Genomic DNA, 11896 nt, shown 5'->3' on the forward strand with positions numbered 1-11896 from the left:
CACTAAAATATCTTTTGAGTTCTGTTGGTTCCAATGTCAGTTAAGCCTGCCTGTCATCTGATTTCTGGAAGTCTAGCCTCTGTTGTCCGCCTCCAGCCTCTCCACCCCAGTTACTGCCCACACAGGAGAAAGAATTTATACCCACTCCCCAAGAGTCGAGGTAAGGGAACATTTGCCAAGAAACGTGCCCTTTACCAGGAGCTGGCGAAGTGGCAGCCCCAGCAGACAGTTCCCAGGGGCTGTGTCTCATGGTCGGCTGCAGGGAGAATGTTCTCAGCTTCCTGGGGGTGGGGGGGGGAGCCCTGCCCCAGCTTTCAGCCAGTCTGTGCTGCAGAACTAATTACCAGGGTAAAAAAAAAAAAAAAAAAAAGAAGGAAAGAAAAGAAAAAAGACTCGATTCAGGTCAATGTTTCCTCAAACATTGTTTACATTTGATTTTAAATCCATACAATGGCAGAATTGACATTTGCAGCTCGTGACCACGTTCATTTGCGAGGTTTTATGTTATTTTATTTTCAGGTTGGGAATGTTTGAGGAGGCATTTATCACGAAAGCCGTGGCCTTTGCTGCTGGAGCTTTGCCTCCCAAGTACAATAACAAAAACTGCTAATTAAAAAAGGGAAAACATCCAGCCCTTCCTCATCAGCACAGAACAATAGCCCGGCTCCTCCCAGGGCTGAGAGGGGAGGGGATGGCATTATTCTCATAAAAGAATAATCCAAGATAGGCCAGGTTAGGTGCAAAAACAACTCCCAAATCTCTGCGATTGAATCCAACAAAAGTTCATTTCTCACAGCCACCAGATCCATCGTGGGTCCGGGCAACACTCTGGACAAACTTGCTCTCATATAGTGACTCAGTAACTCCCCTGAGAGGTGCCATCATCTTGTCAAAATATCACCTGGGATTTTGCCCGCCTCCTTCTATCCAGCAGGGGAGGAAAGGACGAGGCTCAAGCCACCAATTCAGTGCTTCAACCAGGAAGCAACGAATGGCACAGCTGACTGGCCGGACTGGTCACATGACTCACCGGCCTGTAAGAGGGGAAGAAAACCTCGTTCTTCCAGAGGTCAGAGGAAGAGAGTCCAATGAGGGTGAGCGCTGAGTGCTACACATCCCGCCTCACACGTACACGGCTCTTCTCAGTTCACGCAGCTCTCACATACAGCGCGGGAGAATTGCTTTCTGAAGAGGGATCCTTTCTCTTTTTCAAAAATTCAAAAATTCCTTGCAAATACCTCTATTTTCCTTTTCCCATTTCTTTGCTATTCCCATTGACACGTGAATTCTTGTTCCTACCAAATGTCAGAGAAATCAGTTCAGAGAACTGAGTGAGAATATTCCAATACGTTGAACATCGCTCTCAAAAATACATTTTGTTACATCTACCACCAGGAATTTTCATCCAAAAGGCAATTTTCTCACCTCTATGTTATAGACAAATAAAATGAGACTGTAAAGCAATGTGTTTCCATAGCCCCTCTCAATTAGGAAAAGGTTGGATTCAGATCTTCTATTTTATATATGGGGACACTAAATCATAATGTGGTTACGTAAATCATCAAAGGTCACGTAGCTAATGAGTGGTCGTGTCAGGATTCAACCCAGATATCCTGGCTATGCATTCCACTTTTAACCACAGTGTTACGCAGCCTTACACACACTCACACACACACACACACACACACACACAATTCTAATACTGCTTTCTATTAAAGAAAGAGTTAAAGAACATGAGTCTGGGCTAGCAGACAGAGAACATGTGTTGGAGGGCTTTTTGTGCCATGCTAAGAAGGTTGGATTAATCCTGTAAGCCAGAGGCCAGCAAATTTTTTTCTGTAAAGGATCAGATGGAGAATAATTTAATTTTTGTAAACCCTATACTGTCTTTCACAAATACTCAATTTTTTTTCATTGTTTATGGTGACTTTCACATGTCAAAGAGTTGAGTCTGTACATGAGTTTTGTTCATACAAAAACAGATAATGGGCCAGATTTGGCCCATGGGCCATAGTTTTCTTTGTCCTAAACAATGAGGGACCTTGGAGAATTCTGACTGAGCATTGGTATCATCAGATTAGTGGTGGGTGGATGGTGGGATGGTGCTTATGGCGGATGGGTGGTGAGGGGCGAGATTAGAAAAAAGAAGCAACAAAAATTGTCCATATAAGAAGTGATGGATGCCTAAATGGAGGCAGTGGCAGTGGAAAGTGGAAGAGGGCATTGGACAAGAGAGGTCCTGGGTGGGTACAATTGATGAGATTTGTGATTCAATTAGCTGTGTGGGGTGAAGAAAGGAATAAATCCAGGAGGACCATGGGTGCAGATTGGTATCTGGCACCTCTTAAGGAATACCAGAGAGAGAGCAAAGAAGTTGAAGAGGGGGAGATACACTTTGGGATGGAGCAAGTACGAGGATTCTGGATTGACCTGGTGTAGATGCCCATTTGGCACCAGAACATTTATGTATGGGACATAGGAGAGATGCCTGAGTGGGAGATATGGGCTTAGAGGCAACAGGTGGATTTTAAGGTATGGAAGTAAATGAGACAGCCCAGAAAGGACTCAAGAGAAAAGGCTGATGAGAGATTCATGATATCAAAATTTAAATAAATGCCAACATTTAAGGATGTTATGGAAGAAGAGACATCTGGAAAGAAAACCGAGGAGCTCAATGAAGAAACCAAATGAAAAAAATTAAGGATAGAAAGATTGGCTGAGGTAAATACTGCAAGGAAACCAAAGAAACCAAATTAAGATGACTGAGAGGTGTCTGTGGAAGTGGACCATTAGAGGATCACTGTGATGCTAGAAAGAAGAGCTCTGTGAGGATGGAGAGGAAGGATGCTAATTTGCAGTGAATTAAAGAGAAAGGCAAAAATAGGAGTTCAGATGGAAAAGATTCATACCCTGGGTGATGGGAAGGACCCACACGAGCAAAAGAGGGATTCTTCGAAGATATAAACAAAAAAGAGAGAGAGCACTTGATGGAACAAGGTTCTGAGGGGAGCAAGGTGGGATCCCGCACACAGGGAAGTGGGCTCATTTGAGGCGTGAGGATGCAGAAGAGCAGGAAAAGAGCTCAGTGTCACAGAGATTGATGCTCTGACATGGACAAGCAGAAGGGTGAGGAAATTCACAGCCAGTGAAACTCTTCAGTCTGTGAATAAGGAGCAGTGTCTTAGGTTCCTGTGTATCTGGAGATCCAAGAAAGGTGGGGAACAGGGTTAACTCACAGGGTCAAAAAGCCACCATCCATCAGTACCTACAAGTTAGGAAGTCCAGACATTCTCTTTAAGGATCTGTGAGTTTGGAAAAGGCGGCTGCTACCGCATTTGGGACATTTTGGCTGAGGGTCCTCTGAGTGTAGTCCCAGCAGCTCTTGGCCCTCTGTGACATGTGGCCACTACAATTTCAATGTATGTCAGTTACAGGGCCTGTGAGTCCACCGTTAGAACTGTCTCTGTGGTGTAGGCAACATCTTCAGGTGGAGAATTCACAGTTTAGAGGGATTAGCTGACAAATAGCTGAAGGCGAGAGAGGTGATCTGAGCACTGGAAGAATGTAAGTGTGGCCAGGAAACCAAGAGAGAGTAAAGTGTATTGAAGTTCAAGTTCACTTCCTTCATATGGAGACTTGTGCTGACCTTGAGCATGGGGTTGTGGTCATGCGGCTGTTTGCAACAAACCCCACAAAGCATTCATCCTTTGCAGCCTTATACTGACCATGTAAAAGAGAAAAATAAATACTAGTAGTTATTTACAATAAGATATTTTAAACAAAATCCTGAAAAATAAGAAAGGTGAGAGGAGAGACTTATCTCTATGGGAATAGCAGTCTTGAGAGACACTTTGCTATTGTTTTTAGAGCTTAGGGAGGCAAGGCAGTGTTGGAAGAAGTGGGGCATTCTCCATAGGACTTGACTGTAGTGCTGGGGTCCCTGGGAAGTAGCATCCTGACTGGGGGCGATGAGCTTGTGATCTGCAGTACAGCCCTCACACACAAACACTTGGGTAGGTTGGGAGTGCAAAGCTGTGGGCTGCCTCTTAATCAGAAGCGCAAGTGGGGAGCAATGACGGGACTGTCTTCAATCTCAGATCCCTCAGAGTAGACTCGATGGATGAAGGTTAATCACGATGGGCCAGGGGAGGATTTCACTGAAGAGGTGGCTCTGAGAACCTTTCCTCCCTCCCTCCCTCTCTCCTTGCTTTCTTTCCTTCCTTTCTTCCTTCCTCCTTTCCTCCTGTTACTGAGTCCAAACTTGCTCTGCTCACCAATTGGTACATAGGCTAGTCAATCAGGAGATGAGGTGCTGGGACAAGGAATAATGACTTTATTCAGAAATGATGTCCTGGAGAACCACCTTCACCAAGTCAGAATTCAGGCTCCTTTTGTACAAAAAAGGGGAGGAAGCTGTTGCAAACTTCTTGGTGTCGGAATCCTTTGTTCTTGCAAGTATCCATGTAGGTCAGGTCATGGTGTCCCAGCAAACCTCCAACAAGACAAGTGTTATTTTCTATTCTACAATCTTTTATCTTTATATGAATGGGAAACTGTTATACCCTTAAAGCTCAGAGCCTTGAGAACGGGCTCTCCTGTACATTTCAGGCTATAGGCTGGCGATACTCTTTTACAAAAAGTGCAGAACCAGCATGACTCAGCCCAGGAACAGAACACAGCATTAGAGGCAAAGGAACAGATCTAATATGGGGTCAGATTTGTTCTTCCCTATTTCACTCCCTCCTTCTTCCCTTCTTCCTTCCTTCCTTCCTTCCTGGGCCCTGAGTGAGGTTCTGTTCTCCCTTGACCCAGTTCCAGTTTCGCCTCTTTGTAAAGCTTTCCCCAGCACTCCTCCCGCATCCAACACAATTCAGCGAGCTCACCTCGATGTTTCCATTAAAAGATGACAATTCCCCCAGCTTAACAGCTCATCCCAGGTGGCTGTGAATGTGTCTCCCTCCACACAGGGCTCTGAACCCCGAGACTGGCCTCTGTCCTCCTCCTCCAGCCTCTGTCCCTGGCCTCCTAGCAAAGCGCTGCATGCCTAGAAGGAATATATATTTTTTTAAATTTGTGAATTGAAATACATATGGGAAATTTGCAAATCAAGACTGTTTCTGAAACTTCAATTTCTTGCCTAATTAGACATAAAATTAGGAAAGTGGCTGAATGACAAATATTAAACTCTGAAGCCTCTTCAAAATGTATAATAATGTGCAGAGCAGCAGGAATCTTTTTTCTCCCCCTCTGAAAATATAATTATAGAGCTAGAGATGACTAGAAGAATCATTTGCTGCATTCTCCTCTGCCTCCAGGTAAGTTATATTAAATTACCTCAGACAGATGAAAATCTATTCTTTCCTTATTTCAAAGAAGGAGATTTTAATTCCACCATTCTAGTATAAAAAAAAGCCTCAGCCAAGCAGCTCATCCTAATTTCTTCTCAAAAGTTCACGTGGCACATTTTAAGCTAGGATAGAGCCAGTTGGATAAGATTCTTTCTACTATAATTTTATAAATCATAATATATATATATATATGGAGATCTTTTTACTATAATTTTACTATATATATGTGTATGTATATGTATATATATGTATGGAGATCTTTTTACTATAATTTTACAAATCATAATATATATATATATATATATGTATTTGGAGATCTTTTTACTATAATTTTGCAAATTATATAAGTATATATTTGGACCAAACCAGATTTTAGATGTGAAACATGCTGGTAAAAGGAAACAATAAGATACTCTTTTATTTTTTAAATTTTTTAATTGTAGGATTCAATTTTTTTATTAAAAAATTTTTTTTACTTATTAGATTACTGGTTTATTATAAAAAGATACATTTTGGGGAACAGCTACTTGGCAGAAATGCACAAGATAAGGTATATGGAAAGCAACCCCAAGGTTCCCAGCCCCTTCTGAGCACCCAATCTCTCCCCGCATCAGCGGGTGTTCCCCAACCTGGAAGCTCTACGAATCCTGTCCATTTGGATTCTTATCGAGGCTTTGTTACATACACATCATTGATTAAAAAAATACGGAATGCTTCACGAATTTGAGTGTTACCTTGTGTGGGGGCCACGCTAATCGTCTCTGTCTCACTCCAATTTTAGTGTATGTGCTGCCGAAGCGAGCACAGAGAGACGCGCTTTAAGGCATTGTGTGGACAGTGGTTCCTTCTCAGTCACTCTTCTTGCGCCTGAAATTCTAAGATGTAGGGTTGTATCTATTTGCTTCCTTTCTGTTGCCTTGTCCAAGACCTTGCCCCTCCCCAGGGCAGCCAGCTTCTGGTGATGTTTGGGTTCCCAGAGACCCAGCCCCCTCGCCTCCATTTGGGACAACTTAGAAGGGTAGCTCAGGGGTCAGCGAGGGCTCTGTGGTGACTGCGTCACAGTCGACTTCGTCTGCCCCTCCTGCTTCCTTCACTCCCGCATGGGGATGGCCCCCTGAGCACCGCCCAGGCTCCATCTCAGAGTTTGTTTCCCCAGGACCCAACCTGCGACAGAGGGTTCCAGGAAACTTGCCATTGGAGAGAGACCAGCAGGACTCCAGAGAGGAAAAAGAGAGGAATCTGGGGAGTGATGGCTACCCAGCATGCTGCAGGGGAGGGCCCCTGGTCATGACCGAAAACTTTGTGGAGGAATTGGAGGTGGGCCAAAAGAAGAGGACGGAGAACGAAATTTGAGGAGGGCTGGCGTGAGTGTGGAAGATCCCAGAATCAAAAAAGCCCACAAAAAAAATCACATGACTCCAGGGGAAATGCAAACACCTGCATGGCCACCTGGGTGCGATGACGTGCCAGCCAGCGTGGGTTCTGCTAACACTTCTTTGACACGAGTTTTCTTCTTTAGAATTTTGCCCTCGATTCTATAGCAGAAATCAAAGAGAAGATGGAATTCATCTGATGTAAGTCCTCTTTACCAGCTTTTTGCCCCTGGGCCAAGGCAACTCCACCACCACACGGAGTGTCCTCTTCTCCGGACGGGAAACGAAGGCTGTTTGCTTCCGTCTCGACAGCTCATCAAGCCCCGCTTGTTATTCTAAACTTTTACGTTCTCGCAAAGGCTTATGAGGAGTTTATAAACTCTGCAAACTCTAGTTTACCACTTAAAGGGCATCAATGTGCGGTGCCACCAATTCTGTGCCATTTTCAAAAGGGCAGATTTTATACTTTACTGTAAAAATACTCACCAGGTGTGCTGTAAACAGGAGCGTTTGAGAGTTTCCTGGCCGGGCCTTCATAATTCGGGGTTTATTGAGCATTTTATTATTTCTAGCTAATAGGAGACTTATGTTTCTGGTGGCACTTAGAGGCATAGTGGTGAGTTTAATAAAAGCAGGTGACTTCCCCGCAGAAGCTACTGATCAGGGCTCACCTGGCCCTTCTAGGGTCCCTCCTGTAAATGATTTGAATGAAGGTTTTTTTTCTCCCTCAGCAGGAGGTGGAGCATGTTTGCTTCCTTCTCCTCACCCCATCGTAAGGGCTTTTAAGTTATTAAGCAATCATCAATGTGTGCATTATTCAATAGCTGTGACAGATCATTCTCCCATCAATTAACACCACTAGAGTTCGTATTGGAAACCACTCCGGGTAAGAGAAGGTGAAAAAGGAGTCTGCTCAGAACCACTGTTGTCTGTGTTGCAGGGGTGTAAGATCGCAGCCACCATACGGGCCACCTCCCCTGACACCCTCCACTGTCCACAGGGGGACAGCCAGGGATCTACCTCAGTTCTGAGGCCTGGAGAGGTTTCAGCTGCCTGATGCTCTAACTCGAGCACTTCCCACCTGGACCTGGTCTCTATGGGCGCCTTCCCCCAGCCACAGTCAGAGAAGAGAGTAGAGGATACAACTGGTCACCAGAAGCAAGTCCTCAGCTGCTGAGATATGGGAGAACACGTGTATCAGCTTGTGAGAGCTGCTGTAACAAAGTGCCAGCGACTGGGTGGCTCAGAACACCAGCAATGGGGCATTTGGAAAGTCTGTGAATGTCCCACCATTTATTTCATTCTGGGAGTTCTGAAGCCCAGAAATCTGAAATCAAGAAGTTGGCAAGGCCATGCTCTCTCCGAAGGAGCAAGGGAAGGGTCTTGTCCAGGCCTCTCTCCTGGTAGACAGTTTGTAGCTCTGACTTGGAAATGACCATCTTCCTCCTGTATCTCTTCCCATGGTCTTCCCTCCTTCTGTGTCCAAATTCCTCCTTTGAATAAGTTACATTCGATTAAGACCCTCACTAATTACATCAGTTGAACTTGTCCAAAAAAGGTCTGAGGTCTTGGGGTTCAGGATGTCAGCATATCCTTCTGAGGGGAGCCCAGTTCAGCCCATAACAGCATACAAATGTCCTGGTTCTGATAACTGGGTGGTTCACTTTCCATGGAGGAAACCCTTTCCCTATTGAGATAAATCACGAGAATCTTCAAAGAATGCCTGGCAGAGTGGTTAGCTAAGTGCCAAGCATACAGCCCTTGGCACCAGACAGAACTCTGTAAATCACAATTTTGACAGTTCCCCGTGAGGCCGCCTCATTAGGTATTAAGGTCTAGACACTTGTCCTAGGTTCAGTAAGCACATTAGCTGTCTTCAAATGTCAGGGTTTCTTCTTCCCTTTAGAAAGAAAAATCTCCTAGGATTACAGCCTGTACCTATTACTTTTAAAGGACTGTCTAATATCCAAAAGAGCTATCAAGGCAGATGTGCCGACTGCCTACACTGTAGACGATGACAAGCAAATTGCACAGATTTGGATCTTACCTTCGGGCCAGTCTAGAAATCTGTTTTTTCCCAAGTTCTTCCAAGATTGTATTTTCCAAAGAGAGATAGGTCTTTCTCTCTTCCTTTAAAAAAAAAAGTCACTGTCTGAGTCAATAGATTCTGTGGGTCACGGAAGCAAATTTCAAAGCTAATACAATAGATTGGAGAAATTGCTAATGCAATCAGATTTTGAACAAGCTTTGGAAATGCTTCCTGTTCCACAGCACCAAGGGTATTTTTCTAAACTGTTCATTGCTTTCAACAACCCCATTATAAAACTAACTAAAAGTGAGAAAAAGCAAATTCAGCAGCAACCTCTCTTGTCAGGACAAAGAAACCTTCCTCGCCAGGAAGCCGTTGTCAGAGAAATATTCAGTACCAAAACATTCCTGTTTGAATTTTGCTACTTACTCATAGACATCTTAGAAAGAAGGACTTTGTGGAAGAAATTGCGGGTGGAGGGGAGATTGGAGGGTGGGAAAGAAACACCTTGAAAACTTTTATTGCTTTCTACCTAGAGAAACAGAAAAGATTTCTGGAACTTTCATTGTAAAAAATGAAAACTATGAGATCCCACACCTCTGCCTCTTAATATAATATTTGCGCCTCTTATAATAAAACATTGCAGACTTGACCTGCTCGACCAGTTGCCATGTGGAAGTCCCGGAGGCCTCACCTCGCCCTCAGTAAATGCTCAGTTAATGTCAGCTTTTTATCATGTTGTATGTAAAGCGACCCGTGTGTCCGAGTTGCCCTGAAAAGTGCCAGTTTACACTTGTTGCCTCAACAAAAAATACTCATAATGAATGCTTTCACCCTCAAAAATGATCCAGTTTGGACAATAAAGTAGATTCTCCTCCCTGTTTGATAAGCACCCCCCGGGAAATTCTGTGAATGTCCCACCATTTATTTTATTTTGGGAGAGGACACCTTTAGGATTTTATTTTCTTTAATATTAGACCGAAGTATTTTTTCCTTATGTGATGTTAGATGTATATGTTTAAGGTTGTTTAAATAAATTAACTTCTGAGCAGTTCTTTAATCTGCAAGTTATGTATTGTCCATCTTGTGCAGAATAGCTTTATATCCAATGCCAGTCAGTATGCAGAAGCTGGACTTGAAAATGCTCATCTGATTTAAAAAGATATTCTTCCTATGCTCACTGAATTACTTTCACAGGTCTTTTACATTTAGAAATACAGAGACATTCAATTGGTGTGAAAATGAGGCAGACGTCCAGACTGTGGAAGACACCAGGTGGGGCATTTGGAGACTTGGATTCTCTGCCCGGCTGCTAATTAGCCGTGCACTGCTAGGAAGGCATCTTCCCCGCCCTGGGTCCCAGTTTCCTCATCCATAAAATGAGCGAGTCGGACGAGTTAAGGCTCTGAGGCTCCTTTCAGCTCTAAAATTCTATGATCTGATGAACCATCTCTTTTCAATTGATTAAAATGTGTGTTAAGAGATTTCCTAAAGTAAACAAGCCAGGCATGATTCCAATTTGTTTTGTTTGCCCATTTTTCTTTTCATTCAATTTTCCATCTCAAAGCATTTGGGGTAGGGGGGATGTGAAGTAAATATTTCTGAATTTTCACTTAGAAACGACACGTGAAATCTTCTCTATTTAGAATGCTTAATACATTGACATTTTTGGAATCATTTAGGCAGAAAATTTTAAAGGAAACAGAGTCTGTACAGATATTGACTTGGTTTTCGCCGTGTAGAGATTCAACCATCTTTTAGTTGGTTTTTATCTTGTGGCCAGTAACTTGGAAGGATTAATAAAAAAGCAAAGGGGGACTGATGAAAAATAAATGCTAACATTCCCATCACCAGCTAAGGGATAGGTCAGCCCAAACCAGCTTAGCATCTCTTGTGAACTAGCCCCTTCGTGGCTGTTCATAGTCTCTCAGCATCCAATGACCTCATTTGTTGGCTCAGTGGTTTAAAAGAAGCATTCCGCTTCCCATAATTGGACTTCAATATGCTCTAATCCATAGGGATTATTGTGGCAGAATGTTTCAACCCCGTGTAGCTTTCTGGCACAAATAATTTTCATCAGGGCAAAAACTCAGGGTCAGTTTATGACCAACAGAGATATTAAAAGCCTAAAGTTACAGGGCAAGTGCCAAAATCAAACCATCTCAGTGACTTAGTTTTCTTTTTTAAAAAATTTACATTTTTGAAAGTGTTTAAACACCACACACACACACACACACAAAAAAAACCCTGTAACTTGATGGAATCAAAAAAGAATTTGTGCTTTTTATTTTATGAACAGCTGGTAGCCAACGTGTTTATCTTGGTAGGGAGAGGGGGCAGGTGGGAGATAAAAACAGTAGTCAAGATGAAAGAATGATCTCGGTATGGAATTTTTAAATAAATGAGAGAAAGTGGATGGCAGGATTGAAAATCTATACACTCTGCAGGAGGCAGTGTGGGAATGGAAGAAGGAGCAACAGCTCTCCTCCAGGGGAAGAGCGAAATGAAGACATCACCGAAGCCCCGCACTCATTAGAGGTGGCCCCTCAGCTTCCCTCCTAATCTCAGGTTGAGAATTTAGGGCTCTTTGGGGAGCACTATTAGTGCCTATTATATGCCAGGCAGAGCTGGCTACATAATTTAAGGGGCCCAGAGCAAAATGAAACTGCAAGGTCCCTTGCTCAATGATTGTAAAGGATTTCAAGATGGCGACAGCAGGACGCTGAACGGAGGCTAAGACCTCATGAGCCTGCACGGGTCGCACGCTCTTAAAGCTCACCCCGGCGCCCCGCCCGCCCGCACCCACACTGGCTCCCGTCGTCTCAGTGAACTGCACCGCCACCCAGGAGGTGTGTACCGCTGCCGGGGCTTTACAGATGAGCCATTAGAGCTGAGGGAGGGGTTTTACTCGAGGTCAATCCGCTTGTTAGCGCTCAGATCTCCTTCCAGCAGGACAAGTGATTTCGGGACCATCCCAGCCACACTTAGCTTCTCTGCAGTATACAGGGGTCAGTAAAACACTCAGTGTTACAGCTGAACTTCTAGTCTTCCAAAGATCTGGACACCACTCAGGTCAGTCTCCTAAAATATGCCCTGCTTGTTCTGTTTGTACTTTGTTCACAGTTTTGACAGGTAAGTATTAGCTA

General features: G+C 43.8%; 1 non-coding gene across 1 annotated transcript; it reads right to left on the reverse strand.

The window, feature by feature from the left end:
• Positions 1-6047: 6047 nt before the first annotated feature.
• On the reverse strand, positions 6048-6153 carry LOC116285632 (U6 spliceosomal RNA). The gene has a single exon (XR_004195324.1). It is a non-coding gene; the product is annotated as a U6 spliceosomal RNA (small nuclear RNA).
• Positions 6154-11896: the final 5743 nt, after the last annotated feature.

This window comes from Vicugna pacos, chromosome 25, assembly GCF_048564905.1.
Source record: "Vicugna pacos chromosome 25, VicPac4, whole genome shotgun sequence".
NCBI lineage: Eukaryota > Metazoa > Chordata > Mammalia > Artiodactyla > Camelidae > Vicugna > Vicugna pacos.